Genomic DNA, 27,035 nt, shown 5'->3' on the forward strand with positions numbered 1-27,035 from the left:
AAGGCGTAACGTATAAAGTACATACGAGTCGCATCCTACCCCAGCTGGTGAACTCGGGTTGTGTGTTTTATTTTATTGGGGTGACGCGAGAGAGTAGTGTAGGGATGGCTTGTGTTTCGTGTTCATTAAGCCACGGGACGAATTCAATTCCTGGAAAAGGTTGATGATACTTAATGTAGACCAAGCCCGGATGTAGAAAGTTATCTTAATCATCATCGCTCGCCAACTTCTGTTCCCTCTTTGTTACGTTCTCATTTTTAGTGTCTAGCGTAATTATTATACATTCATGGTATGGTAACTTCCGTCATATTGGTCACTTTTTCTTTTAGTTTTTTTTTTCTTTTTTTTTTTCAAGATAGGAAGGCGTGAAGGTGGTTGGTATCGTACCTTTTTGCCTGTTTTAATTACAACTTGTGAATTTCTTTGACACTCATGTACTATTTTTGCGTCTTTTTTAACATGTTACTCTTACATGGGAAAGTGCGCACCGTTGAATGCGTCTCCTCAGATGTAGTGGAGCTCTGTAAATTTCTTTAAAATTTTGCGCTTCGTTTAAATATTTACTATCTACGCTATATGAGCTATCCTTTTCGTAGTAGTCATCGGGCTTATTTTCCCCATAACCGATATCTATATAACATATATAATTTATCTCGTTTTTCTTTGTCCCATCCTCTACACACTAAGAAGAGAGGGTATTCGGGGACTTATTGATTGAAAGAGAGTCTTTTTTGTACTTAAAATCAAACTGGGTCGTTGGTTAATCCTGTGAAGCTTGGGATTCTTATGTCTTGTTACCCATGACGGTATTGACTAAAGTTGTGAAAATGATGGTAACTGGTGAAGCTTATTTTGGGAGTGGCAACATAATAGCTCATTTTGGTAATAATTTTTTATTGAGCCTCCTTTAAAATTTTAAAGCAATATGCTTTTACCTATCCATTCGACTACATTGTTTAGCCGTTGTTTATTTATTTCCGATCTCTTCACCTTGCGATGTGCCACAAATGCTTATCATAGATTTGCCGCGCTGTAAATTGTTCTGTTATGCTCAAGCACTTCAATCTCTAAGTTTAATAGTCCTCCAAATCCCTAGTTTATGTCAGCTATCACTCACTCAGTCATATAGCCTGGGGCGTGAAATTACGTACATTACATTGAGGTTAGGACGGCCTTGTATCCGGCTGTACCTAGAGATATACTGGGTACGGTCGATAGGAGGAGCGTGAGCCGAATTCTCGCTCGCCAGTTCATTTGAGTCGGACTGTAATGCCCTCCCTCACACCCATTCCTAACCCAGCTAATTATTCCGTCGTGCCGTGCGTTGGGAAACACGATTATTGAGCTCTTCGATTGTCTCCAACGAGCTGAATGGTGGTCCCTATCGCTGCCTTTATTTACGAGTTGGAATTTAGCTGACGCAGTGTTTTCCTCGTAAACCCTCCAACCTCGTGGTTGCATATCCTCCCCATTCTTCTCCCCGTGACGTGGAGTGATTGGTTCTCTTTTCCCCGGGTCACCCTGCATGGCTACATCGCGTTTGCGACAAACCTTTGCCAATTCACCGTGGAATCCGTTGTATTTCTCGCGAAAGCTTACCCCTTAAATTCCTAAATAGGGAAAGTACCTATTCCACCCAATGTTATATCTAGTTACCTTTGTTAATAAATTTCAGAGTAACCAAATATATCGTTGGAATAACCGTGCTTCTCTGGATTAGCCGAGAACTCAGTTTGATATGTTGGAAAAGATTCGATTTCCATGTATCCGAGTTCTCAATAGCTTCTTGTGCGGATATCAAATTAGCCTTTAAATTCTACCATCTACTTACTGATATACACTTCCTTATTAGTCTGTGGAGGATGGGCCTGGAATTGATGTTATTAAAACCCAATATTAATAAATTTTTCGAGGAAGTGATCACATGGCAGGCCTCTAGTATGGAAATGATTCCGTGCCGCAGACAATTGTACTGTTCTTGGAGCATAGAGCAGGTAGCCGTCCATTTCTCGTCCCACCTTTACCATCAAGGGGGCGACAAAGCCGTAACCCACTGTGCCGATTTTCTGGTGACATTCAATTACGTCGAATGGCATGCGACGAATATCAAAACTGAAAACCGAATTCGTTCGTTAGTATAAGCCCGCGACGACAGCTTTTTTTTGCATATTAAAATTAAAACACTTCAAAAATCGCCTACTTAGCATTGCGGTGAGGTGGGTGTCGCTGCTAGGGTGCGCAGGTTGACACGGAGCATACGCTTGGATACCCTCAACCCCGTGCTCGAACAAAGACTACGAGTCACGAATGCGTGAAATATGGGAAGCGCGCTTCGCGTGATACTCGGTCCTCGGTGGGAGATATCATCTCTCCTTCTGCTGACAGGCATGAAAAAGCTGAAAATGCATTGACCTTTCGGCAATGATTGAAATTGAGAGTCAATTCTTTTCTTCATTTGAGTATTCCGCTTGCACACTGCGGGTAGAGTTTCTTATTGTTTGGGTTTTCCGTATATTTTTTGGTTTCATGGAGACATCAAGTAGTTTCCGGTTTTACTTATCATTGGGCTTATTAGTTATTCTTGAATTACGTATTTAGGAACCTATTAAACTGGTGTGAATAGCCTGAGGAAATTCAATTAGTGCGATCATCCAGAAAAGTAAAAAAAACAGCAATATATTATAAGAGGAAATAGAAAATAGTGTCGGGACCTGCGGCTAACTCGCTGAAGTTGGTGTGTCTTTTACATTTGCATATGCTTTATCCCTTAGGTAACCTGTTGCAATGAAATCGCTTTCGTCACACCAAAAGATTGTTCATACCACTAAGCTGGGATTTGTTATCGAAGGATTCGACACCTGTCTGTCGTTCTTCAGGACTCATTCAAGACCTATTAGGAGAAATACAAACATGCCTGAGAGAACCTCGGTCGATAGACCTGTAGGTTATTGGAATGACTAGGCTGTTTCCGATTTTTTTTTGTTGGTGAGAGTGGGTACGTGTGTTCCAATCAAATTGATTGCTTTTAGCGATTGCCCGACGGCCTCGGCCTTGTGAGTAACGCCTCTCGGCTGGGAAGGCAAGGACTTTTATTTCTTTGTGCTCGTCGCTCCTTTTTATCGCACAAGTGATTAATTTTAGACTCATTTTGGCCTTTTTTATGGCAGTTATTAAATTTTCGAGCCAGTGATTTGCTAAAAACTTTATTACGTAAGGAAATATGAGTATTTTTAATAAACAAGCTTTGTTCATCACAGTGACGAAGAAAATGAAACGTTTGCTTTCGTTTTAGATTTTGTTCGACGACTACCTGTTTTTTTTCGCGTTTTGTATGGTTTACGAGTTATTAGGTTAAAGCTATAGGTACTCATATTTGCTTTGTCATTCAACGGCTTAATGCACCACGAAAATAGCCGCATTGATTTGTAGGCTATGCTTTTTATTCCTATGGCTTTGTATGGCATTGCCCCTGAATCATGAAGCCGTAAAAGTGTATGGATGAGGGGAAGCTGATGTTGCTAAACAATGTATTGGGTGACTTTTCACTAGTACCAAACCGCAACCCGCATGTTGCTATAGATATTGGTTCGTGGTATGGTGTGTGTTTTTATTCTTGTTGAAGTCATGAATGGACGGCCGAAGGAAAGATCAATTCACGAAAGGATTTATTGTATCTGAGTTGGAAATGGTTGTGCAATAGCCGGCTTAACTGACCTTAGTGTTGAGATAAGTTACGATTCAATATGATACGTATTATTGTGAATATTCTGACTGCTTCAGTCTTCGAATCTTAATTGCTCAACTTTAAAATTGTCTCATACTTTTATCAATCCAGCTTTTTACCATTATTATTATTATTATTATTATTATAGTATTCTACCGATTAAGGTAGGTTTTCATAGAGTAATAAAGAAGTAATCTGGGAGCCTCCCTTTCCTTCCGACACTGCCTTCTTCTTTTTACCATTATATATAATATTTCGCCCCGAGGGATCTGTATTTAAATCTCTCTGTAATGCTGCAGTGTCTAGGTGACGGGGTCTATGGCGCGTGTAATCCCTGGTGGATGAAATCAGTCGCGGGGGGTTTGTTTATATCCTTCCGCGAGTCTTCCGAGCTTACATTGGCGATCCTCTACTCGGTTTGCAGGAAAATGATCTTCTGGGTGCGGTGAACCGTCCTCGCATTGGCCTCAAACCGTCCTTTGTTTGGGTGTGGATTTCTCGTAAGGCGCTCAAAATTTGAGATACGTGATTCTCGTGCGCGTGTTTTATTCTTCCTTCAATGGAAGAAAAACGACCGGCGCGAAAAGTTGTTTCCTCTTGCAGTCACGTCTCGAGCGGCTCTAAATCGTGCGTGTGGATTTTCTTTCCACATTACCCTACCTTTGTACTTGGCTTCGTGGTTCCCATTGTGATGTAACTTATAAATGTATTTGAGACTATTATTACGCTTATTGAAGAATTTACGTTCCGGAGCAGAGATTTGATAGTTAAAGTGCCGTTGCTGTTGTTTACCTATGCAATCGATGTAAACGAAATGTTTCACCTTGAATGTTGCCTTTCCTGTTCTCTACTACGAGCTTCCAGATAATATTTTGACCTACAGATAGGTTTGCGAATCTTACATCCACCTCGTTGTCTTCGCTTTATTATAAATGCGTGTTTCAAAATTATTATGATTGGTGTGAAGGAAGAATGAAGCCGAATCTTATGGTAATTTTATTTTTATCGTTCGGGAAAAATCATACTCTCTCGATTGCGTTTCTACAAGAGATTATAGCGGCAAAATGTTGGTTTGGCCATTTTTATAGTTCTCCAGGGTGCGGGAAGTAATCATATCTCGGCAAAAACACCTTTTTGTTTTCGAGGGCTCTTCAGCATTATGGATAGATGTTGCTTTTATTAGATACTATTGGCGGCTAGGCCGCTTTCTAATGCGCATCTGCATCGTGAACACTGTTGACATTTCGACGTAGACAACCGTACTTTACACTTCAGTTCCCAGTGACGGAACTACATCCTGTGGTGGCTAGCCCATCGTGCCTCATGTCCTTTGCCGGTGCCTTTTCTCAGCCTTCTCTCATGCCCCTTCCACTCCAAAGCTTTAACCCCTTGATCTTATGTTTTTCCAGGGCTTTGGTCTTATTTTTTTCAACTCCTTCACGCTAGGCCGCGCCTCAATTCCTTCTCTCTCGAATCCGGGTCCATTCCACCACCTTTGATCGGGGAGAGGGACTCCTCTCTCCTTTGGATGTGCTGTCGACTGGAGGTTTATAGTTTCTTCCAGAATCCAAGTTTTCTCGAGCGCACTTGTGTGCTTGGATGGAAATTTAAGTCCTCCACCGGAATTGCATCACCGCGGGGCTCGCATTCCCTTCCACCTACCGAAGTTGTACTCCTTTTCTTCTATCAGGAAGTGGTGATGGTGGTAAAAACTGGATACCTTAGTTCAAAGCGTATGAATCACCTGGTGCAGGCTCATTTTTTTTTTAACTTGTGAGGCGTTTTACAGTACGTCGTTTTTTTGCGTGAAGGAAACTTAGTAAATCACGTGAGACATTTCGCGGATTGTGACAAAGGTGTTGTTTCAAGGTGTACAGTGCCGGTCGTTAGGGAATGCGCAGTGGTTTTTGCACCTCTTTACAATTACCTTTTGTTTTAAGTACCCTTTACCAGGGAGTTGCGCGCGTTTCGTTACGAAGGCTATTGTTGTGGTGGCCGTTCTTATATGCTCTAGTATTCCAGAGAACTGGATGAGTTTTTCCTTCACCTCTCTAGCCTCATCTTTCGAAATCTGTCGCCTCCAGTGAATCCTACAGCCTTGACACCTGTGTGCTGTTCCTGAGCAGTGGCCTGCGACGGTTACCTGGGGACGGTCGTGTCGCGGTCACCGACCGAAATAATAGCCGCGAAAAAGCACGGAAGGCGAGAGAGAGTGTTCGGAGGACAGTTTGTCACGGCCATTCGCCTTTAATTCAATTCGCCGCACGTGATGAGGTTCACCAAATGTCAGATGTATTTGCATGCGGTGAAAACGGATGCAGGATGGCCTCTTTCGTCAGTTTTCTTTTGTCGTCGATTGTGATAGTTTGTAAAATAAGCAGGCACCTATTTACGCATTTTTCTATAAGTCGCTTGCTTTTCATTCTATTCGCAGCGAAAAATCAACTGCTTTGACACTTTCGTAGATAAGGTGGTGACATCCCGAGCTCATGCGTAACGGGTCACCGAATCGCAACAACTCCTCGGCGTTGTTCTTGTGTCTTGCGCGTTTCTTTGTTGTTTACACCCGTACGTCCTTGTGAGGTATTGTATCCCTCAGCCGAAGGTTCTCTCGGGATGAATAAGTGAACCAGCTCTCTTATGACTTCATCAAGTTATGATAAATGGGCGGTAACGTTCACCGATACATATTTTAAACATACGAGAGTATGTCGTGGGGAAGTGATTTATTTCTAAGCATATCTTTCCCCCTTTATCGACTGAGTTCTTCCAATGAAGTGCGAGTTTGGTTCTGAATTAATTGCCCTATTAGCACACTCTTTCTTTTTATATTGGCGGAGGGAGTGCCTTTTTTGTCAAACCTACACGAATGGAATTTTATTTAAGGTTTACTCTCATATTTTAGTAAGCGAGCGGGTTTGCTAGAGACTTAGGTAGAAGAAATTTTAGCATGAGGTTTGGGTACTACTAAGAAAAGAACTTGATGGATTCGGGGTATTTTTTAGATAAATTTACTTGGCTAATACCACTATACCCATTTAAAGGAAAATGGTAGTAGAATTATACCGAATAGTAAGAAAAAAAGTAGTGTATGTCGATGAAAAAATGTGCAGGTCACAGTGGACATTCCGATAGTGGGATAGCAGATAAAAAAAAAGTAACTCGGTTTATCTCAAGTATTTTGGGAACAAATTTGATCATTTATTCGAAAAAGGTAATAGTTACATTTACAAGTATAGCTTAAGTTATAATGGATGTTTAAATGTTTCGAATGATGTTACATATTTTTGTTTTTTTCCTGTTTTATCATTAATACAAATTTCCAAACCAATGTGATTGAGTGAGAAGAGAGATTGAGTATTCTCTCCCTTCTAGCATGCGCCAGTGTTCATATTCAATTGAAAATCACTTGATATACGAATTCAGAATGCTTCAAGGCGTGATATATTTTTTTAAATAGGTATTATGAAATATGCGCAAAGATAAGTCGTTTGAGGAAGTTGGAAGGGCCAATTGCTTTCTTCATTGAATCTTCGCAGTGGCTTGATCGATTCATTTGTGTCGTAGATATAGTGTCTACTTCGTCTCCGTTAGGCTTACCCTCACCGCGTTTTTTCTCTCTCCGGAAATAAATTTCCGCAGGAAACGTAAAAATTTCTCGCACCCCTGACGTTCGTTTCGCTTCGAGGACTTACCACGGAGACTAGAAGCGGCGGCGAGGGTAAAAAGTGGAGGAAGTGACTCGAGGAACCGTAACAAACCACTGGGTAAACGCTCCTAGAACACTAGAATGTAGGATGGTGGCATCGTGGGGTGGAACCCCTTGGAAAGGCCAAGAGAAAGAGGAATCCCTCCCAAAAATGTATGGCGTCGTAAAGAGGCGACTAAATTGGCAAGCTCGCAAAAACCTAAGTGGCGGTGATTTACGACTGCTCCCGTTTGGTCAGTATAATGCGCCCTCGAGTTAAGGAATGGGGGAGGCTCTTGGGAATCGGCTGGTAGTCGCCGCAGGGGAACTGCAATGGAGTCTTGGTCCTACAGATTGGGGATTCCCATTCCAATGACGATGACCCTCTGCGGAGGATGGTGAGGGATGTGTGGATATCATCATATGTTACCTTGATGGCCGTAGGGTTACCCGACGCGGTGAAAAAACGTTTCCTCCCACGAGGTAAGAATCGGCAGGTGCCAGAATTTTTTTTGCTTCAGATCTGGCTCATTGTCAGTTATGGAGAGTTTGAAAATTATGGGCGTGACTTGATTGTAAGTATAAGCGTATTTTCGCTCTAAAAATGTTTTTCCATGGAAAGCTAGTTCTCAGATCGGCTGTAGGGTTCGGTCAAACGTTGGTACAAAAGTGGAAACCACTTTAAAGTCAAGGTGATTTTTTTGCCATATTGGTGTTGAGAAGGGGGCGTGGCTGAATTGAGATCTATTTTTGAACCTGGCGGTGGTCTCCCTTATCTCTGCGTGCAACTTCTTATTGCCACGAAAAATCCGTCTGGATTTAATGCACGGTCTATAACCGAACTCTATTTCAATGAAAGTAATAGAGTTCTTTATTCTGTGAGCAAGTAAATTAGCAATTTTGATATAGCTCGTTTCGTTTCGTACGGAAAGTATTCTGACAATTGACAATTTTTTAAATGTTAGTTTTGTTCTTCAATGAAGTTTTAGCTTCCCCATCACCCATTCTCAAGGCTACTGCTGTTATTCATAGATGGAAAATTTGACTTTTTCATTATGAGGATGCTCACAAATACTGTCCAGGTGTCCAAGATTCGATGAATTAAATTTTTTGCATAAATGATGAAATAAATATCATGAAATAAATCATCACTCAAATATGACTTGATTATATAACAAAATGAAAGCACTTGTCTACTTCCACACTTCTTTATTTCTACTGACCCAGGTTTGTGGATATAATGCCATTTTCAAGGTCGACTTGAAATGGTATTGTGTGCCAAAGCCTGGGCAGTAGAAATAAATAAGTGTGGAAATAGATGAGAGCTTTCTTATTCTAAATATCAAAGATTTCAACCGAATTGCGCCAGAAACTATCTTTTATGACCTGATTAGCTTGAACAGTGAAAATTCCTTAAGATTTCTGTCCATTCCCTAACTCCAATCCGCGTGCATTTTGGTCAAGTAGATTCCGTACCGCTCTCGCTTACACGAGTAATTCTGTGGCGCCGTTGTCGGGTGCTGTGATGCCTCTCGCCGTTGCGCCTCACCTGACTCGGCACGGGGGAAGCGAGGGTTGGAGGATGGTACGTGCTCACCGGGGTAGGCGACACTCGACCCTATAACACCTCTCTTTCCTTTGTTTGCGATCCCTAGATCGTAGGGAGAGAGATAGAGGGAGAGAACAGAGGACGATCGATTTTTTTTATCAAGTCACAGGCGAGGCGGCCTCGAGTTCCCTCGCTGTCTTGCTTCCTCACAATCGCGGCGGCGACGAAAGACCCGTTCCCACGTCGTGATCAGCAGTTTCTTTTTTTCTCTGCCCACTGCGCACTCCCTCCGGGTTCCCCAATGCCGATTGTCACGTAAAACGTGTGGGGGAGTCGTATCTCCGATCCATTTCCTACTCACACAAGTCTCTCCTATTCGGCAAGTGCCTCGTTTTTAAGAGAGAAAGTCCCTATTAAGAGGGGAATTTGGTTTTATCCCATTGGTATCCGAAATCGTTCTTGATGCAAAGGGGATATGGTGGGTTTTCAAATTACCGGCGCAGGTGTTTGAGAAACTTCGGATGGACGATTTGATCGTGGAAACTTTGCTGAGAATTATGTTTTGCTCTAAGCTCGGCGTGTGGGAAGCTGGCTGTGGTGGTTTTTGCGAATCATTGGAAGTTAAAGGCACGTTCCTGAGCGGATATTCCTTTTTGGGCGCAACATGTTTGGAAGAGGCTAATTAATCGGTTTTCTTTTGAGATATTCCTCAAATTTTCCATCGTCCTGCCAGCTTCTTTGGTCATGGTCTTTTTCTAGCGCTGTTTGTCTTTGATTATTATTTCACTATTCCTGCTGAATCAACCATTTAATTTGCCAGCAACCCCCTGCTTATACTTTCATGTCATTATTAATTTCATTTATCAATAAAATTGGTTTAAGGGCAGATGTTTAATGCATTAAAATGTTTATATTGGCCCCAAGTGCCAGACCTTGCTCTTGGATATCTTCACTTTAAGTCTAGTGGAGAAAAGAGCGATATCTAAGTAAGCACTATTTTGTGGTCAGCATTTTGTGGTACTATTTTCTGTCAAACCCTCCAAACGAAGTGCGTTTTAATTCATTTGATTTCCTATTTCCAAATGGGAAAGGTATTGATTATATTCTTGGGTAGTAGTGAATTTAATCCTTTATGCATTTGATGGCAGTGCTGTTGCTCTCCCCTTCATCTCGTGGTTTGTTATTATAAGCTGCTCAAGTGTACTTTTACGCAAGAGCAACGTTTTCCTCGTGACTCCCTCCGTGCATGCGGTGAGTTACGGAAGGTAATCGGGACGACTGATTCAGTTGGGGAAAACCAGGGCCAAGAAAATCCATGAAAAGAGAGGGGGAAAGTCGGCGGCAAACCCTGTCCCTGGCGCCAGGCCCCCATCGGAAACCTCCCCCTCAGCACATGCTGTTGGCCGAAAGAGGGACTGGGAGCTGACATAAGATAGTAATATGAAATGTGGACCCGTTATTTGATGTTCTATATGCGATTCGAAAACTTTACGGGGGTAAATATTGGCCCTATACGGGTTTGAAGATTTCCCTACCCTTAATCCAGTGGTTCTTCGCATAATATTCGTGGCCAGTACGCCACTTCTTTTCGTTCTTGAGCGGCAGACGAGGAAAAGTTCGATCCCCTCAGTTTGTCGCTACTTCAGTTATATATTTGAATCACTTAAATGCCCAATAGTGTTCCAAGCAAAACGGTGACTACTAATGTGTACCGTACTCTGATTTTCGTGATACATACTCTGTGATTTTTCGGGAAAAAGTATGTTTTATTTACCATGTACGTGAATGCCGAGGACTGACGCCGCTTTTTGTGAGAATATATTTAAATTATGAATAAGTCTTTGAATTTTCTCAGTCTATATCTTTATGTTATTGTTCTAAGACTGGCAAAAATTCAAATACCGTGTGATATAAAATTCGCGTGCGGGAAATCCTGATTCATTGTTGACATCCAAGGACGTATTCTTGTTCTAACAATCGGTACGTTACTGATTAGATATTTGCTGTCAGTGTAACCTTGTAGTTCTTGACCAGTAGAGTTAACTGTTTACCATGGTTACATTGGGATAAATAATTATTCGTGCCAATATTTCCTTTAGGTGCTATCATATCCTTATCTATTTTATGTCATAAAGTTGCTTAGGATAATATAAAGGGAAAAATCCTTAAGTTGATAAGTTTTAAGTATCATCATGTTATAACTCCTATGTTGATTTGGCCCATGCTAGGTTTCGTATTTGAAATACTCTAGTTCTCAGACGAATACATGGATAAAGTCAACGAGATGTTTCCTTACTTTTAATTTGTGCTTTGACCTTGATGTGTTGTCGGCTTGTATGCCTGCAGAGGAATTAATCTCCCCTTTCAGACTGTCTCGAGTTGCTCTCCTGCGAAATTGTGTCGAGGCTTTAAGTGATAGCCCTTGAATCAACTTCTTACGCCGTGGTTCCATGCCGAAATCTAATGCAGACATCCATCCATCCGTTGGTCTGATCTTATAGAGAAGCATCATTTTCGCTCAACCAGTTCTTTTTTGTCTTTTTTACTTACGGAATACTTGTTTATAACTTAAGGTATTATTTTGAAATCGATAGGATGCTCGAGAGTAGGCCCTTAACAACATTAAGACTCTGTCAACATGTCTGTTTGTCTGAAATTGTACATCTGAAAAATTACTATGGTAAATTTTCAAATTGGGGATGCAAACAGATTTAACAAGGTCTTATCTGTATCACCTGAAAATTTCTCGGTGATACACGATATAAGAGGAGAAAAAGACTGGTGGTAGCCTGATGCTTCCTTTCAGAGCCCATTTCCCCGTTAGGTGTCGAATTCAAGCTGACCCAAAGTCCGTTGTTTCGTGCATCTAACTCTTGCGCATTGTCGTATCCTTACCTTATTGTGATTCGATACTACCTTATTCGTCCTTCCAACGTTTTGCTTCTTACATGTTATCTTCTATTTTATAGCCGTAGTGGGGAAACTCGCGTAGTCACTGCAACTGCTTCTTGTTTCTGATGCAAAAGAGACCTATATGTGCTGAGTACTAGTGGAATTATAATACTTTAAAATAAAATATATACCGATGATAATTAACATTATAGAGTTTAGTTATAGCAATGAAGTCCACTCCTCAGGAGTTAATCATGATATGTATTGTTATCCAGGTCTCTTTATGCATTATATCACATAGTAGGCTGCTATCACATAAAAAGTCTTATCTTTGCCTATCCGCTTTTAAAATCATGTTCTTCGAACAACCTGCTACTAACTTCAATTTTGTTCTCGTGGACAGTGTTTCACTTCCCCTAGTCTTTGCCCACCAATGCTCTTCCCCACCAATCCCTTCTCTCCAATTACTCTCGTTTTATAACCTTTCCGACCTTGACCGTCTGTATGTCGAATACCACGTGCAATTTACTTCACTTCTCCATTGCTCCCCGCTGCTCGCGTGACCTTTCATTCATCTCTCTCCTTCTTCTTGCTTTACTTGAATTACTTATGGCGTATAACTCTTCATCGATGTTGATAATGACATTGTCTCAACAATTTTATGAGTTTCGTTTCATTCAAGATAAAACTGAAGATTATTTTCGGTCTTACTTTTGAACGCTCGCGGCTAAGCTTAAGGTTACCGAGTGCGTCCACCGGGTTGCTGATGGTGGGTCAACCTCTAGATATAAAGGTTAACTCCGAGATAAGCGAGTTATACTCGCAGAATAAGCAGTCGCGGACAAAAGGTGATGGTGCTCGGAGGGGGTATTGTTCTATCCTTGGGTAAGGTTGGTCATTTAAAAGATAACGAGACCTGTGAAGATGCCGTGACTTGGCGAATGGAAGCCGCCAACTACTATGCCTCTCATCGCCGGAGAAGAGGGCCGCAGCACAGCGACTCACATTTCACTACGGGCGTGGTAACATTTACTATTGCGGGTGTTGTACTGCGATGTGGAAGATAAGGGGAAACCACCAAATTTTAATCCCGAGGAGTCACAACCACTCAATTGTGTATTTAATATCTCTAGGAAGGGATTATATTGTTGTCGTAAGTGCGAGGTGATTTTATTACCTTTTAACTCATGTTTTTTACGCGTAGTGTCGCAGCTTATTCTCTTTCTTAAGAATTAGTGTTGAAGTAACCAGTATGCTACTTTTGCAAATGAAACTTTCTGTTTTTTGTTCCCCTCTCTTCCTCCTCCTGATATATTTCTATTGTTGCTATTCTTTTTTTAAGGAAATATTCAAAGTAACGAATTATTTCTAGAAATATTTTCCATATTAGAGATAGGAAATGTCAGATAACGCTTTGGGCATAAAGTGATCGAACAAAGTCAGAAGTACTAAGCGTGATGGAGTGTAATTTTTCCATATTGAAAGAAAGAAATACTTGCAATCATCCTGAATTGTAAACTTTTATTCCCGATCTAAGTCTCTATGTTACTACATCATCTTCAATGCACAAAATATTTGTGCTTCTTTCATTGTAAAGTTATGGAGGTATTTGATTTACGTTTTTATTTGGTTTTATGGTGGATTGGGGAATTCCTCATCTGTAATTAAAACGTAAAATGTCATCTTAATTTTCACAATAATTGACTTATGCCCGCTTCATTGCTTATTTCAGTACTACCTTTGATGGTATGCTAATTCAATATTAGCTCTTTTTTCAGTTGCAATCTTATCAATTTTTAAGTTTTTAACCCTATCGCTTAGCCTTAAGAGAGCTGAAGTAGTGGACTTCTCATCTCCCGAATTTCTTCTACCCTTATCTGTACATAACCTATTATCAGGATATGGGTGTTCTATGTACCTAGATAAGAACTAGGAGACGCCGAAGAACAAATTTCTTAAGGGGTTATAAACAAACAAGATCGCTGGCCTTGTAATAGCAATGGACTTATAATTTTTTCGCAAATAGAACTGTGGTATTTTTAGTTATATTTTGGGTGGTGTCTGTCTTTATTTTATTTCTTCCTCCCCCTCTGGCACATGCAGTTTATCTCAAAAGACGTTTTCCAAAATGTTATCAAGTTTTAGGTGTGCATGTTGCCATCTAAATGAAGGCTCTCTTAGGAGTTTCAGTACGGGAAAAATAATGAAAATGATAAAGTAATTTAGAAATATGGAGGTTTAACCACTTATTCACTTCCCATAATGTGTAAAAAAAGAATAGGTTGGCATATAATAATGAGTATTTTAGCGCTTGAATTCTTCAAGCGGGTAGGCGATAGGTAAAGAGACATGCTTGTCTTATAAGTATTTGAGTATTGCGTCCACAAGTATTGGAAATGGCGAAAATTTCACTCATTATGCTGATAAATTGGAAGGAATAGACGGAGAGTGCGCTTAGACGACCTTAACAATGCGTTAAAGTAGCATGGTAACCACTTCAAAGACGATGATGAAGCGTCGAGAGATCTTTTGAATTGAATGTTCTACCTAATGGAGAGCAATATAAAGTAAATGACCGATGAAAATGTGGAACATAACTATATTCTAGTTTTTTAGGCTTTGGCCGAGTATTAGTAGCTCCTTCATTTTCTTACAATGAGCGTTTGAATGCAGCCTAATGCGTAACATTTTTTCATTTTACGTTATGAATTGCATAAGAGTAAAGTATCGAAGTAAAATCATATCGATATAACTGCATTACAAAACATTAGTGTTCAAAATAATTTAAATGCATAAATAGTACGTTCCTATCGTAACATAATTAATAGTTTCTAATAGTCCTAACTATAATTACTCTGTATAACTCTATAAAGTGCATAAATCGAATTGGTATTTGCATCGATCATCGACTGCAACTATTACTTTAGTTTGATTCAACATACTAGTGATTTTCTACCTCAATAATTAATCAATGCATATTCTCTTTTCAGGACCATCTCCTTCCGGGTGAGCAGCCTTGGCCCTTTCAAGGTACTGTATTTGAATACCAAATTTCCCCTTACTTCTTCGTGGGTGCTTCATGTGGACTATTTTGGTTATGCTAAGCGTTCTATTATTTCGTTTGTACACTTCTATCGTGATAGAAAATTTAATAGATGATAGAGTTCAAATGAAAATATTTTAAGATAACCGCGAAAAAATATATAAGTGGGTGTATCACTCTGTTGCATTTCCTTAAGGCCGCTCTCCTCGCAATTCCGCGAAGAGATTTTTGTAGCATTCTTTTCAACATTTTTGTCGGCATAACCCTCTTGCGCTATTTGTTCGTCTCCCAATCTTCCTTGGTTGCAATGTTTATCAACCCATCGTGTAATCATCTTGTCTATTTTTGGTAATGGATTAAATGTCACCTTATTTAAACGCTCCACCAGATTCTTCTGTATTTTAGTGTTTTCTAGTCTTTTACTCAGATTGATGGATTTAGTCAATTATTTATTTAGTATCAATGTCATTCAATTATTCCTGAAATCATTGTTAAGCTGTCTTACGACGGCTATTCGTATTCATGCAGCTGGCGATCCTCCATTTTTCTGTTATAATGGTTATCCGCAATCCTTCTGCAGTGCTTTTTTTTAACGGTGTTCGAAGTTTCCGATAAATTGATTCCTGCTTAAATTCCAAATCCTATGAAAACTTAACTATTTTATTTGAACTGTTATATGGTGATAGTCACTTTTTGGTGAGGCCATTTTCAAATCAGGATTTTTATCTTTAGCAGACGAAATTAAAGGGTGTTCAATGCAAATTAATATTCACTTGAATAAAATAAAGATTGTGCACTTCTATCGTGATAGAAAATTCAATAGACGTTATAGTTTAAATGCAAAAATGTAAGATAATCGTGAAGAATTTAAGTGGGAGGTAATTGGCTTAAGAGACGAAGGAATAATCTTTTCAGCAGCAGGAAACTCAATTCTGCTGCTCCGGGAGTTCAAATGAAATGTGTTATCTTTACACTGGGCGTTTCATCTCGCTTGTCATTGTCCTCGCCTTTTATTCCAAAGCTCAATGTTTGAGATCCCCTTTATATCCACCAACGAAGAATGGAGTGCGATCTGGTGATGACTTCTGAGATTATTTATCCGTCTGGATTTACTTCCGGCTTATCCTGTTATACCTGGCATTATCTGCCTCTGTGACGCTTTGAAAGTACTCCACAGTCTACGGATCTTATCATTGGTTGATTCGAGATTACCACTGTTTTAATTGGAATTTTATTCGTATCCTGCCTGTTCATGACGGGACTTTTAATTGGTATGGTTTATGCTAAAATTTTCATTCGTCAATGTTACTTTTTATAAGTCTGGAGCGTAAAATTGAATTATTAATTAATTTTGTTGGTCTTCAACGTCGAATCGGCTACTTATTTTTTCTCTCAGCTTGAAAAAGTTTTTTCAGAGCAAATATTCATCAATTTCATTGTTAATATATGGTGCTACCTATATCCTGTATTTGGAAATTGTAATAAACTTTTTGCTCGTCGAATATGCCTGAGAGAGTGACGTAAATTGAGAGTTAAAAAAATTTTGTGATTAATTTATTTTTGTTCTATCTAATTGAATTCCGATATCTAATTGAACCCCAAATCGTAATAATTCATTTGCATATTGTGTGTTCGGTGCAAGCTTTCCTCTAAGAACTCGAGAATTCTGCTTTTGATATGGATCCCAGAATGGCTTTTGTATCATTTGAGACGGTGCGAGATACTGTTCCGATTCTGAAAATCGACTATTTAGGTAATTGTATAAAAATAGGCATTCCTATTGTACACTTAGAGAAAAAAATGAATTCTAGAATTGAAATTCAAAAGTATATAAGGTAATCGTAAAACTTCTAGTGGAAGGTAATGGGGCTAAGGAGACGAAGAAATAATCTTTTCAGTAGCAGGAAACTCAATTCTGCAGCTCCGGCAGTTCAAATGAAATGTATTGTGTTAATAAGACTTCAAACTAAAGTTCTTCTAATTTTTCGTGTATCTCCTCGCTATTTCCCTTACACAGAATTACTCGAAAACATATAATATTGTTTTACCCGTGCATAAAAGCCTCGATAACGTGCTGAAGTGTACGGAGGCTGACGGGGATCGTCAGCGAAGATCCGCTGCATAGCGATCCGCCTTTCGTCGTGGTCGTTACCCGCCCACCCCGGCGAAGAGAGCATAATAATCGTAGTAGTGTGTGGAGTACGTGTTACCGTGTGAATTGCACAATTAGGTTGCGGGATCGGAAACCGAAAACGACCTCTCCACCCCCGCGGGGGTATAGGTGTGCGCGCGGGAGGCGGCGAGCTAGGTCACCGGCCGGGCGCCGATTGGTCGCCGGTCGCTCTCTCCAAAGGAGGTCCCCGGCTGGCTGCCTACTACACCTCTCCTCCACCCCTCCCACCTCCCTTGCAGCACCCCCACCAGCCACCGAACCTCCTCCCTCCTCCACTCTCCCTCCGCAAAGGCCCTTTATTGATCCGTCCTCGTAATCCAGAGCGAATGCCTCCTCGTTCCCTGCTCAGGCCCTCCCTCAACTCCTCTCCCCCCGCCCTTCCCTTCACATTCTCACCGCGCCCCTTCTCTCCTGCACCCTTTGACTCCACACACTACCCTTGTACCCTCTCTCTCTCTCTTCCTCCCCTCCCTCTCATTTCCCTCCTCCCCGCGGCCGCACTCCGCCGCAGTCACATCTCCCGACCCCCCTTGCCCGCCCCTTTGCCCCAGTTTCAGTTGCTCCCTTTCGGCAAAATGGGGGGAGGTCCTCTCCCCCCCTTCCACCACGCCCCGTCAGTCGTCACTTCCCCCTCCCTTCGAAATTACCGTCCTTTCCCCACCCACCCCTCTCACCTCCTCACTTTCCTCTTGTCCTCCCCCTCCTCTCTTTCGTCTCCCATGTGTTGTCTCTCCTCGGCCATCAGTCTCACATTCTCTCTTTCTTTATCACAGTGTGTCCCGCCCTCTCTTGCCTTTCTCTTCCTCCCATTGTTCCGGTGGCTATTTCTGTTTCCCCCGCGCGCACTTCACTTTCCCTATTCTCCCCAAGCGGGTGCGGTAACAAGGTGTGTGGGTGTTGGAATCATGTGGTGTTATCATTCGGCTGATTTACGAATTTGCATGCATCGCAGTAAAATATTGAACATGGGTCTGCAGTGTGGAACTAATTCATTATTGAACTGTGTATGATGAATAATATGCAAATTTCTGATAGTTAATTTAATTACCGGATCATTACCATGTGACTTCATTTGGTGAAATACTAAGCGGTTACAAAATGTATTAATGATTTTCTTTAGGAGATTGGACTCTGTTTGAAATACCATGCCTATATGGGTTACGCGATTACCTATAAAATTGTATTACCGGGTGGATTTTCCCACTATTTTATTATCATGAATCAGCAATGTTGTATTTATTAATTTACCTAATGAACTGCATATTTTTGTGAAAATTTCAATGTTGTGAATTATCATTTAAAATTGTGTAGTGGGTACTTACGCATTTTTTGCGGTCTGAGTTACCGTATTGTTCGCATCGATCCCTACAGAAATTACTCTCGATAGATACATGGATTGTAGGCGTAGCTAAATTTCTTGTCCCGGCGCATATATTTTATGGAGTTATCCGAAATCTTGCCGTTTTATCTTTTTTTGGCTGATCTTTTACACTTAGAATACTGGTTTCGTATCCCAATCCTTGTTGTATGGAGGATGGATGCCTATCATATTTTTACGTCTTGCCCCATTTTTTTGTAAAGCAATGTGTCATCCCATAAGGATTCAGGGTAAATTGTTCCTCTTGAGTCATTCTTGTAAAGAACATTTCAGGAATATTTTTATTTTGTCTTGAATGCGTCGCTAAGTGATGTAGCGCAACGCAGGTTCCTCCTTTTTTATTTTTTATTCTTTTCACGAGTTGGAAGCTTCAATTGCGTGAGGTATTCCATTTTTTTAAGAGGAACCATAATTCCCTCGGCCGATTTGGAATTAATATGCATAATTCTTCACTGTTAAAAAATAAAAATACTAAAGGTATATTTTTTGGAATAGCAGTTTTAAGTGTTGGATATATAGTAACTCTCTATTTTAAAATAATGGTATATGAAAGGTATTTTTCCAGGTGTATGTCTGTTAATGCCTAAATCACGCATTTTGGATAGTACCGAATCGTAATTCATTAAGAGAAGATTGAGTCTTGATGTACTATTCCTCTTCCCAATTGTATCACATTCTTCAGTGGTGGATACCGTGGTAGGAAGGGGAGCATATCATTTTCTCATCTTCTCTCGCTTGCGGTTTCTTGCTCTAGGTTGTCACAATGAATCTTTTGGTCTCGAAATGTACATTTAGCGTCCACTCGACTTGGACGGGTCCACTTGACGTCAACCCAGTTTTTCCTCCTTTTTTCCCCAGGGAAAGAGAAGGCCCTCCACCTTACGGACTTAAATTGTTCACTTGACGTTTCGACGTGCATTTTTTCCGCGAGACCAAACTTCCACCTCGTCTCTTTTACTCGAAATGAAGGGAAAAAAATATGAGCTGCGATGATCCTTTTCTTCAGCCTCCTGCGAGGATTCCGTCGGAGATGAACAATGTTGTGGCGCTTGGTTGTTCCAGAGAGTTTTCCATTTTATAAGTTTTTTTTTAATTTTGTTTTATTCTTTTCCCGAGTTGGGAGCTTCAATTCGTAATATACTTCATTTTTTTAGAGGAGCCATACAAGACAAGCACTTTGTTCAATCTTTGTTGTTGAAAAATTTCGTCACTCAAATGAACGAAAATCGGGATCAAAATTTTGCTTTCACCTTTTGTTTTCGTCCATTTGACGGAGGCAATATTTTTGTGATGCAGTCGCCTGTAAATATCGCTGCGTAGCTCGGGTCGTTATCGCGGTATTTTGAGGATCTTTTAACGCAGAGGATCACTGGCTGGCGCCTGGCGTGGTCCTTTCCCTGCACCACGCAACTCAAGGAAGCCTTAGGAAGTGTTCCAAGTCTATTTCTCAAAATCGTTGTCGGACCGTGAGGCATTTCATTTTTCGGGAAATGGTGAATTGTTGCAATTCATATGCGGGGTCGGTCTTGGAAAGCCCCTACCACTATCTTTCCGTTATTTTTCAATCTTTTATTTCTACTTTCCCATGCCTACCCTTATTCAATATTTTAATTTGTACCTGCTTCTTGTTTCTTCGTGGAGACGTAGGGAGATCGACTTCCAATTGCTATAAATTTGGGTGAAGATGTATGGTATCACTGAGGCCTGTCTTTAACATGAAAACCAATGTTCTCCTGTTGGTTACTTACTTCGCTGAAACACGATAATCCATGATCCATTTTTATCTTTATTCGGTAGGTGTTAAATGAAATATCGCCCGAGGTTTTACCTTGCTACCATTTCCCACCTACCGCTTTCAATTGTAAAAGTGCAAATTGTACCGAGCGGCTCTATCTTCTCAATTTTCAATATTTTACCTACCAGTCAGGAGAGGAGCACTATTAACTGCATCTAAATTCTTGCGTAGGTTCTCGATCTTTTCATCATCATGGTAATGATATCGAGAAGCTTGTGGTTCGCATGGACCCCTTGAGCCAGCTGCTTGTGGGAGCACGGGTAAGAGGAAAAATTATTGCGCTCGGATATCCATTGCTTTGAAGCGTCATTATCATGGGACGGTATTTGAATTGTCGCCGCACGTCCCTCCACTAATTCACTTATGCAAATATATGAATTTCATACCTATTTAATGCTGGTTGCCAGCCGCCTTTCCATTTTAGGATGTAGAGAGATAGGCCTTTCTTTTCTCTGTTCACACATTTCTTTCTCCTTGTGCCTCTTCTTTCGCGTTTAATATTTTCATCAAACATCCGACGACGGGGTTGAAACGCTGTGAAGGACAATCTGCTCTTTTATCACCGGATGAGTTCTTTCTCCTCTTTCATTTTGGCTGACAGTTTTAATTTTCCTGGTTACAAAAGCTCGTAATGTTCAAATGGAAGCTCTTTTTAATACTGCCGAGTTGTTCTCAATTCGGAAATCCCATCTCTGTCCATTTTTCTTAACTTTTTCAACTATTTTCGAGGCTGAACGCATTTTTTCCCCCCTCACGTACTAGAGTAATCCTTTTCTATCGCAATATACCAAAAATTCCTTTTAAATTAGTTTTTTCTTCGCTCAATTATGAAGTCAATTTTCGTCACTCGGGAAACAAAGCGCTTTGAGAAGTGATAGTTTTGTACGTTTGGTTAGTATGTGTTTATCTCTAATTCTCTGTATATTTTGGAAATTTATCTTAATGAAATTTCACTTATAATTTTCCAAACTTACTGTAGCTCATCCTAGCCCCAATCACTATTAAAACCTGTGGCCCTCTTTTAACATTTGTCCTTGAGCCGCTACTTTTATTTCGATAGCGATGTGGTAAAGCTAAATTAAAGCTGAATGACCCCAATAAAACCACAAGTTGCGTACTGTGCTGCTTGACTTGAAAAATGAAGAGCTCGCTCTAGTATCAAGTGAGCATTGGTCACTTGTTTCCAATGGAGGCAGTTAGAATTTATTTCGGTGTTCATTTTTACGGATCATAATTTTTCTTGGGCTAGACTTCGGGAGTGGATTACTCGTTAGTTACGTTATTTTTCTAGACTTGTCTTAGGAAACGCACGACTTTAAGTTTCGGTGTTCGCCGCGAAAAATTTATTGCAGAATTTTGTCCCAATGGATCGGACTCGAAATTAATTGCGGAGATGGTACTACAGTTCATTCGGCAATTGTGTCATGTTAAATTTTTGTCTTATGTTTCCTTTTGAAGTGGGTCATAGCTCAATCATGTGGCATGTTCGCTGCACCCATGATCCGTGGTGAGGGATGGATCATATGAAGCTCTTTTGGCCTCAAATCAATTACCTCTTGTTAACCCGACAGAAGTCAGGTTTTTGACTCTCGACCAAATACGTACTTCGCAACATTATGGGGTTTTGGGCATTTTTATCTCGGAAATCTTTTTTATTTTGCAATCAAATTGTGCTTTTGTAGAACATTACGTAGTTGTTCGATGTTAAGTCTGTATCTCTGTCGCAGGAATCCCTCGCGTGTGTATTCCGCATTCTGATCTCTACCAAAATAACCGGGGACGTTTCTCCTATTATCTTCGAATAGGGGAAATGCTTTTATATATTGAACCCGGGATGAATGCTTTACCTTAAACCCGGAAAACTAACATTAAGTACATGTACATTTTTCATTTCGCAATATTTACGACGGTCAAAAGATCGAAGACTAGTAGATGTACACGTGTCTAGTATGCCTAGATGCGTGAATTTATGCGTGCGTAATTGTGTGGGGCATCACGAATAAAACTTGACATAGGAGTTACTTCTAATTGTTTTAACAACATAGAAAGCTTTTCCAAGTTGCGTATAATATATGTTTCAAAATCACTGGCCTTACACTGAGTCACCAGACAATGGGGAGGAATATAGAGGAGAAGAAAGATATACCGGGTCTTAAATATCAATTTAGGATAAGAATATTCCCTAATGTAAGCAATGTGAGTCCCCTCGGGAGATAATACCCAAGCTTTTGGGGGAACCAGCTGCGCTATGGGCAGAGGCGGCGTTTTGACTCGTAACATCTCCCTTGAAAGCGGATGATTTAGGTGGTTGTGGGCGTGTCGGGTTTCAATTTCGGTGATTGCGGGAGAGTTTTCTCAGATGAGCGCCTGGCCGTGTTTAATCAAATGGGCTCGCCGAAAAAAACGATGCGGTATCAAGAGCCATCCCCAATTTTGACACCTCTTGACCATGGAGATCATTTACGGCGGTCTACCACCCTCTCTTACCCTTCCCTTATCCCTCTCTTGATATCCCTCTCTCTCTATCTCTTGATAGCGCTTTTTGAAGATGTTGGGGATGTGAAGGGTCGATGCACTTCAACACATTACCCGTTCTCTTGCCATTTTTCATGGCTCCCTGAATCTAGCCTAGAAGAACCATTCTCTAAGTCTTTTTTTATTAAAATTTGGGTAACTTTATGATTTTTCCTGTTGGAGTATTTATGTACTATAATTTTATGAGAATGGTATATTTTGCACTATAGAGATGTGAGAGTGATATTTTTATGTTGGAGGGAATAATAATGTGATTTCTCTCTTTAGTCTATACTTTGAAAAAATCTGAAGGTCCTCTACTGACAAAGTTGTTAATCAACGACCTCTCGAAACTTTTGTGCACGATTTTAATTACTGCCTCTTATTTTTTTACAAGTGCTTCCCATTTATTGCGAGTTTTACGCCTCTAAATCTCCGGAAATACTGGTATCCCAACCCAGCCATTTCTACTGGCATGCGTTACTCATTGAGATTTTCCGTAGAATCGTTTTGTTATCTCTCCGCCTTGAATAAATGCGAGGTATTCGATGAATAATATTCCGAGTAATATTTTAGTTAAAATTTGGATTTTAAAAATGTTTTTTCCTGTTTATTTATTATAATTTTTTGAGAACGATATTTTTTGCGGAGGGAGTAATTATGTGATTTCTTTAAGTATGTACATTTTTCCCAGAGTCTTAGGTTAGCACTCATCGAGTGCTTATCTAGGACTCCTGTTGCCCCAGAAAAGCTGATTAACCCTCATCGCAACGTCTGAGATAGTTGTGGTATATCGTCACGAATGAAAATGTTGAATGAAAGATTGATAAAAAAAGAAAACCTTCTGACGTCATACGTATGACGAATGGGTGGCCGGAAAGCGAGCGGGGGCTTATTTGTCTCTCGAGAAGTCGCCCCCTAGCGGGTAGAAACCTGTTGGCGGTCTTCGTCGCTAAAGTCGTCCGTCTTTCTCTTTCTTCATGTCGCCTGTCCACCGTCTCATCTCGCCCTTCTCACTCGTCGACTCGAAAAGTCTCTCTTCCTCCCTCCTTAATTCACGCTCGATTCGTCTCCGTCTTCTCATCTCAGGGTGTGCGCTTTTTGCCGCGTTCTGATTGGCGGCCGGGTTGCTGAGGAGACCGATTCGTTTTGGCACAGTCACGTTTTCATCTCTTTTTTTTTCGATTGACGTCTCGGTTATTGCGTTTCGTAAGTGCTTCCCTTGCGTCACGTTACTGTACGAAGTCTTATACCTCTAAGCAGTTTCATATTCTCTTCAAAATTAGCAATACCCGTGAAAAAAGAAGTGTGTCTGAAAGTTTAGTGGCGGTTTAGGTTTAGTTGATCGATGCGTCATTCATTGCATATTAAATCTTTTTTATCACCATGTCTGCTGTTTACTCTCTCTCGTTGGCCAGGAGATTGTGTTGCATCATTATCACTCAAGGAGGCTTTTCACGAAATGAATGATGGAATTTGATTTTGCTCTATCTTCTGTGAATTTGTTTTTCCAATTCAGCATCGTTGCATAATGCCCGCGGAAATATTTTGGGACGTACGAATGAACGATCCCATAACCTCGTCCTAATGTCTATGTTATTTGGTGGATCTTTCGTTTCTCTTCCCCGTTTTCCGATGTGTCGTAATCCGCAGTTTTTCGAGATCCGCCAGGCCGTATGATCGACTCCGCTTTGTCACTCGAATATCAGCTTTAAAGCACCCTCATGCTACGTCGGCCCTTATACTCCGTTGGGGTCGCTTCTTTTAAAGCATCTGCCCTCTTCCTTGTACGGAACTCCGGTGTTGCGTCTCTGTCTCTTGTGTACGACAGGGCGTCGCCTCCCGCCGCACCCGCCTTAGCTTTCTTTTGCCCCCGCAGTACCTAGACTCGTTTTTACCAATTTTTCCCGAACTAGAGCATCCCCGATTCCGACACTGATTGCCATTTGGCTCGTCCTTCTCTCTTTTATCCTTTCACTCTCCGTCTCTCTTTCTCGTCGTCCTTTCGGTTAATGTCTGACTTCAGTGGAGGCCGCCTTATGGAACTCGGCTAGTGACCACGGTTTTTGCCCTAGTGAACTTCTCATCGCCTCACTACGCCTTTTGTGTTGTTTTTTTGTATCGATGACCATATCGGTTAAGAGACCTCGGCAAAGCTGAAAAAGACTGAGGTAGGAGGATGATAGGGTAAACTGTCCTCAGCAAAAAAAAAGGCGAGTATCTGATCGGCAGCTTGCTAAGCTGATCGGACGACGGTCTATAATTTGTGCGGTTGAATTAAATTCGTAATGTAGTTGTAAGGTAATAAAAATAAACAAGAATGTGTGACAGGCAATAAAGACGATATGATGATGTGGAGTTTAAGACTATAAAGCCAACTATATATATTGTGACGAAGTGCTTGTGGTTTTGGCTTTTTCATATATTTTCCACAAATAACTGAGTAGGGATACTAGTGGTCAGTAATGTGGATGGCAGTCGCCTTTATTTCGATGTGATTGTTATCACGGTGGACTGTGCATTTGACACAAATTCCTATACCGTTTTATGCTATTTCTACACACTGTAATGGAGGCAATTTCATTGCCAGATGAGGCCGGGGAGGACAGAGGTTGCTGTATTTGGAGATTGTCACTTTTTTCCAGGACTGCTGATGAGTATGCTATACCCATCAGCAAAACTCACGTTTTAATGAATCTCCATGGTAAAAGTAAAAAAGTAGCACACTTCCGCGAAATGCACAGTCGTGTTATATTGATTTGATAAAATAAAAACGTGTTTTGAAATACTGCGTCCATTTATACCTTTTTATATTTACCTAAGAATTGTCGGGGGTGATGGTGTCCGCTTCCTCCCCTGCCTTTCCCATAATTAGACCTGAATCGATGAAGCGAAATTTGTTTGCTCCCTTGATTCAGTCATCAAAAGCTTGCTCGAACACGTGAGATCCTAGGAGGCAGTGGCCACACGGGCTTGGGTTGGGGCAGAAGATGAATATCAAGGAAAATGCTGGGTAATCGATTGTATTGCGGGTTCTTTGTGTCTCGCGATGTGAGGCGCAGCGTCTCTTTGGCTCGAAGGTCATGGAAGGCGCTGTCCCTGATGGTCCTCTGTTAGGGAGGATTATCATTGTAGATTCTCTAAGAAGATGTTTTGGCATGGTACATTTTGCCAATCACCCCGGAAGGTGCCCCTTCCTATATTGAGTTTTCATTTTTAGTGTGGCATTAGCCCCATCATTCTTCATCCTGTCCATGAGTCTGAAACGCTTCTCTATTCCATTTATAAGATTTTTTTATTTCCATCCCCCTAAAAATGCCAGTCTAAAGCCAGGGGCCTGCACGGTCTGTTTGATGAGTGCTTCAGGCCAAAAAGTCTCCTAAACAGATCCAATGAATAAGTGCACCAAGTGGCTTGGTTGTGGGATAATTTATTTACCTATTTATTTATTTAGCACCAAAAACAGCACTTAGGCCTATACATTGGGTTTCATAAAAAAATAAATTATGTAAATATAATTAAAAAAAAACAAGTATAAAAATAATCACATTGATAACAATCATTTTCAACGTACACAATACACACAAAAGGTGGGTATCAAAAAGAAAGTATTTTCAATTGGTTATTGAAATTGGTGCGGGAGGCAAAGAGATCAAGAGAAGAAGTAGTATTTGAACTGGAATTGAAAATAGAAGGTAAGCAGTAAAACAGGGATCTATGGGATATTGACAGACAGAAATTGGGCTGGTGTAGAGCTTCAGTATTGCGGATTTTGCGAGCTGGAATGCGAAGTGAAAAGACTGCCTGGAGATCAGTGCATCTGAAGGACCCATGCAGTGAAGAAATTTGATGCCGAATGTCAATCGGCGGTGGGTAGGGTGTAATAATCTAAGTAGGTGTAGTATTTCGTCACGTGAAGAGAATTTACAATAAATGTCGTATTAACGTCGTGTTTCACCTCCCGTGCTAATTGCCTTAGACCATAAAGGCATACTGGCGAGCTCTTTCGGCAATAATATCTCCGTAAAATTTCTATCGAAAAGTTCTTTAAGTTTATTTTAAAAAGTTATTTATATTTCTTATTAAATTATTTAACAATTATTATTAATTTGTAAATTCTAAAACGATAATATTAACAAAACTTCTTAATAGCAAATATACTGTGTGTAAATTCAACTACCGCATCTCAAGAAAATAGCTTACGGAAGTAATATATTTTAGCAGTGGGGTAGAGGGAGGGAGGGAGCGACGGGGATTGGGAGAAGGGGGGGGGCTGCAA

At 40.7% G+C, this 27,035-nt stretch overlaps 1 protein-coding gene across 7 annotated transcripts in view; it reads left to right on the forward strand.

The window, feature by feature from the left end:
* LOC124154044 (spectrin beta chain) overlaps positions 1-27,035 on the forward strand; it is a 217,393-nt gene that overhangs the window by 19,955 nt on the left and 170,403 nt on the right. For all 7 annotated transcript variants that reach the window (XM_046527531.1, XM_046527527.1, XM_046527530.1 and 4 more), the window contains exon 2: positions 14,844-14,883. The gene's annotated coding sequence lies outside the window, so the exon portion shown is untranslated. The remainder of the gene's footprint in view (positions 1-14,843; positions 14,884-27,035) is intronic.

This window comes from Ischnura elegans, chromosome 2, assembly GCF_921293095.1.
Source record: "Ischnura elegans chromosome 2, ioIscEleg1.1, whole genome shotgun sequence".
NCBI classification, from domain to species: domain Eukaryota; kingdom Metazoa; phylum Arthropoda; class Insecta; order Odonata; family Coenagrionidae; genus Ischnura; species Ischnura elegans.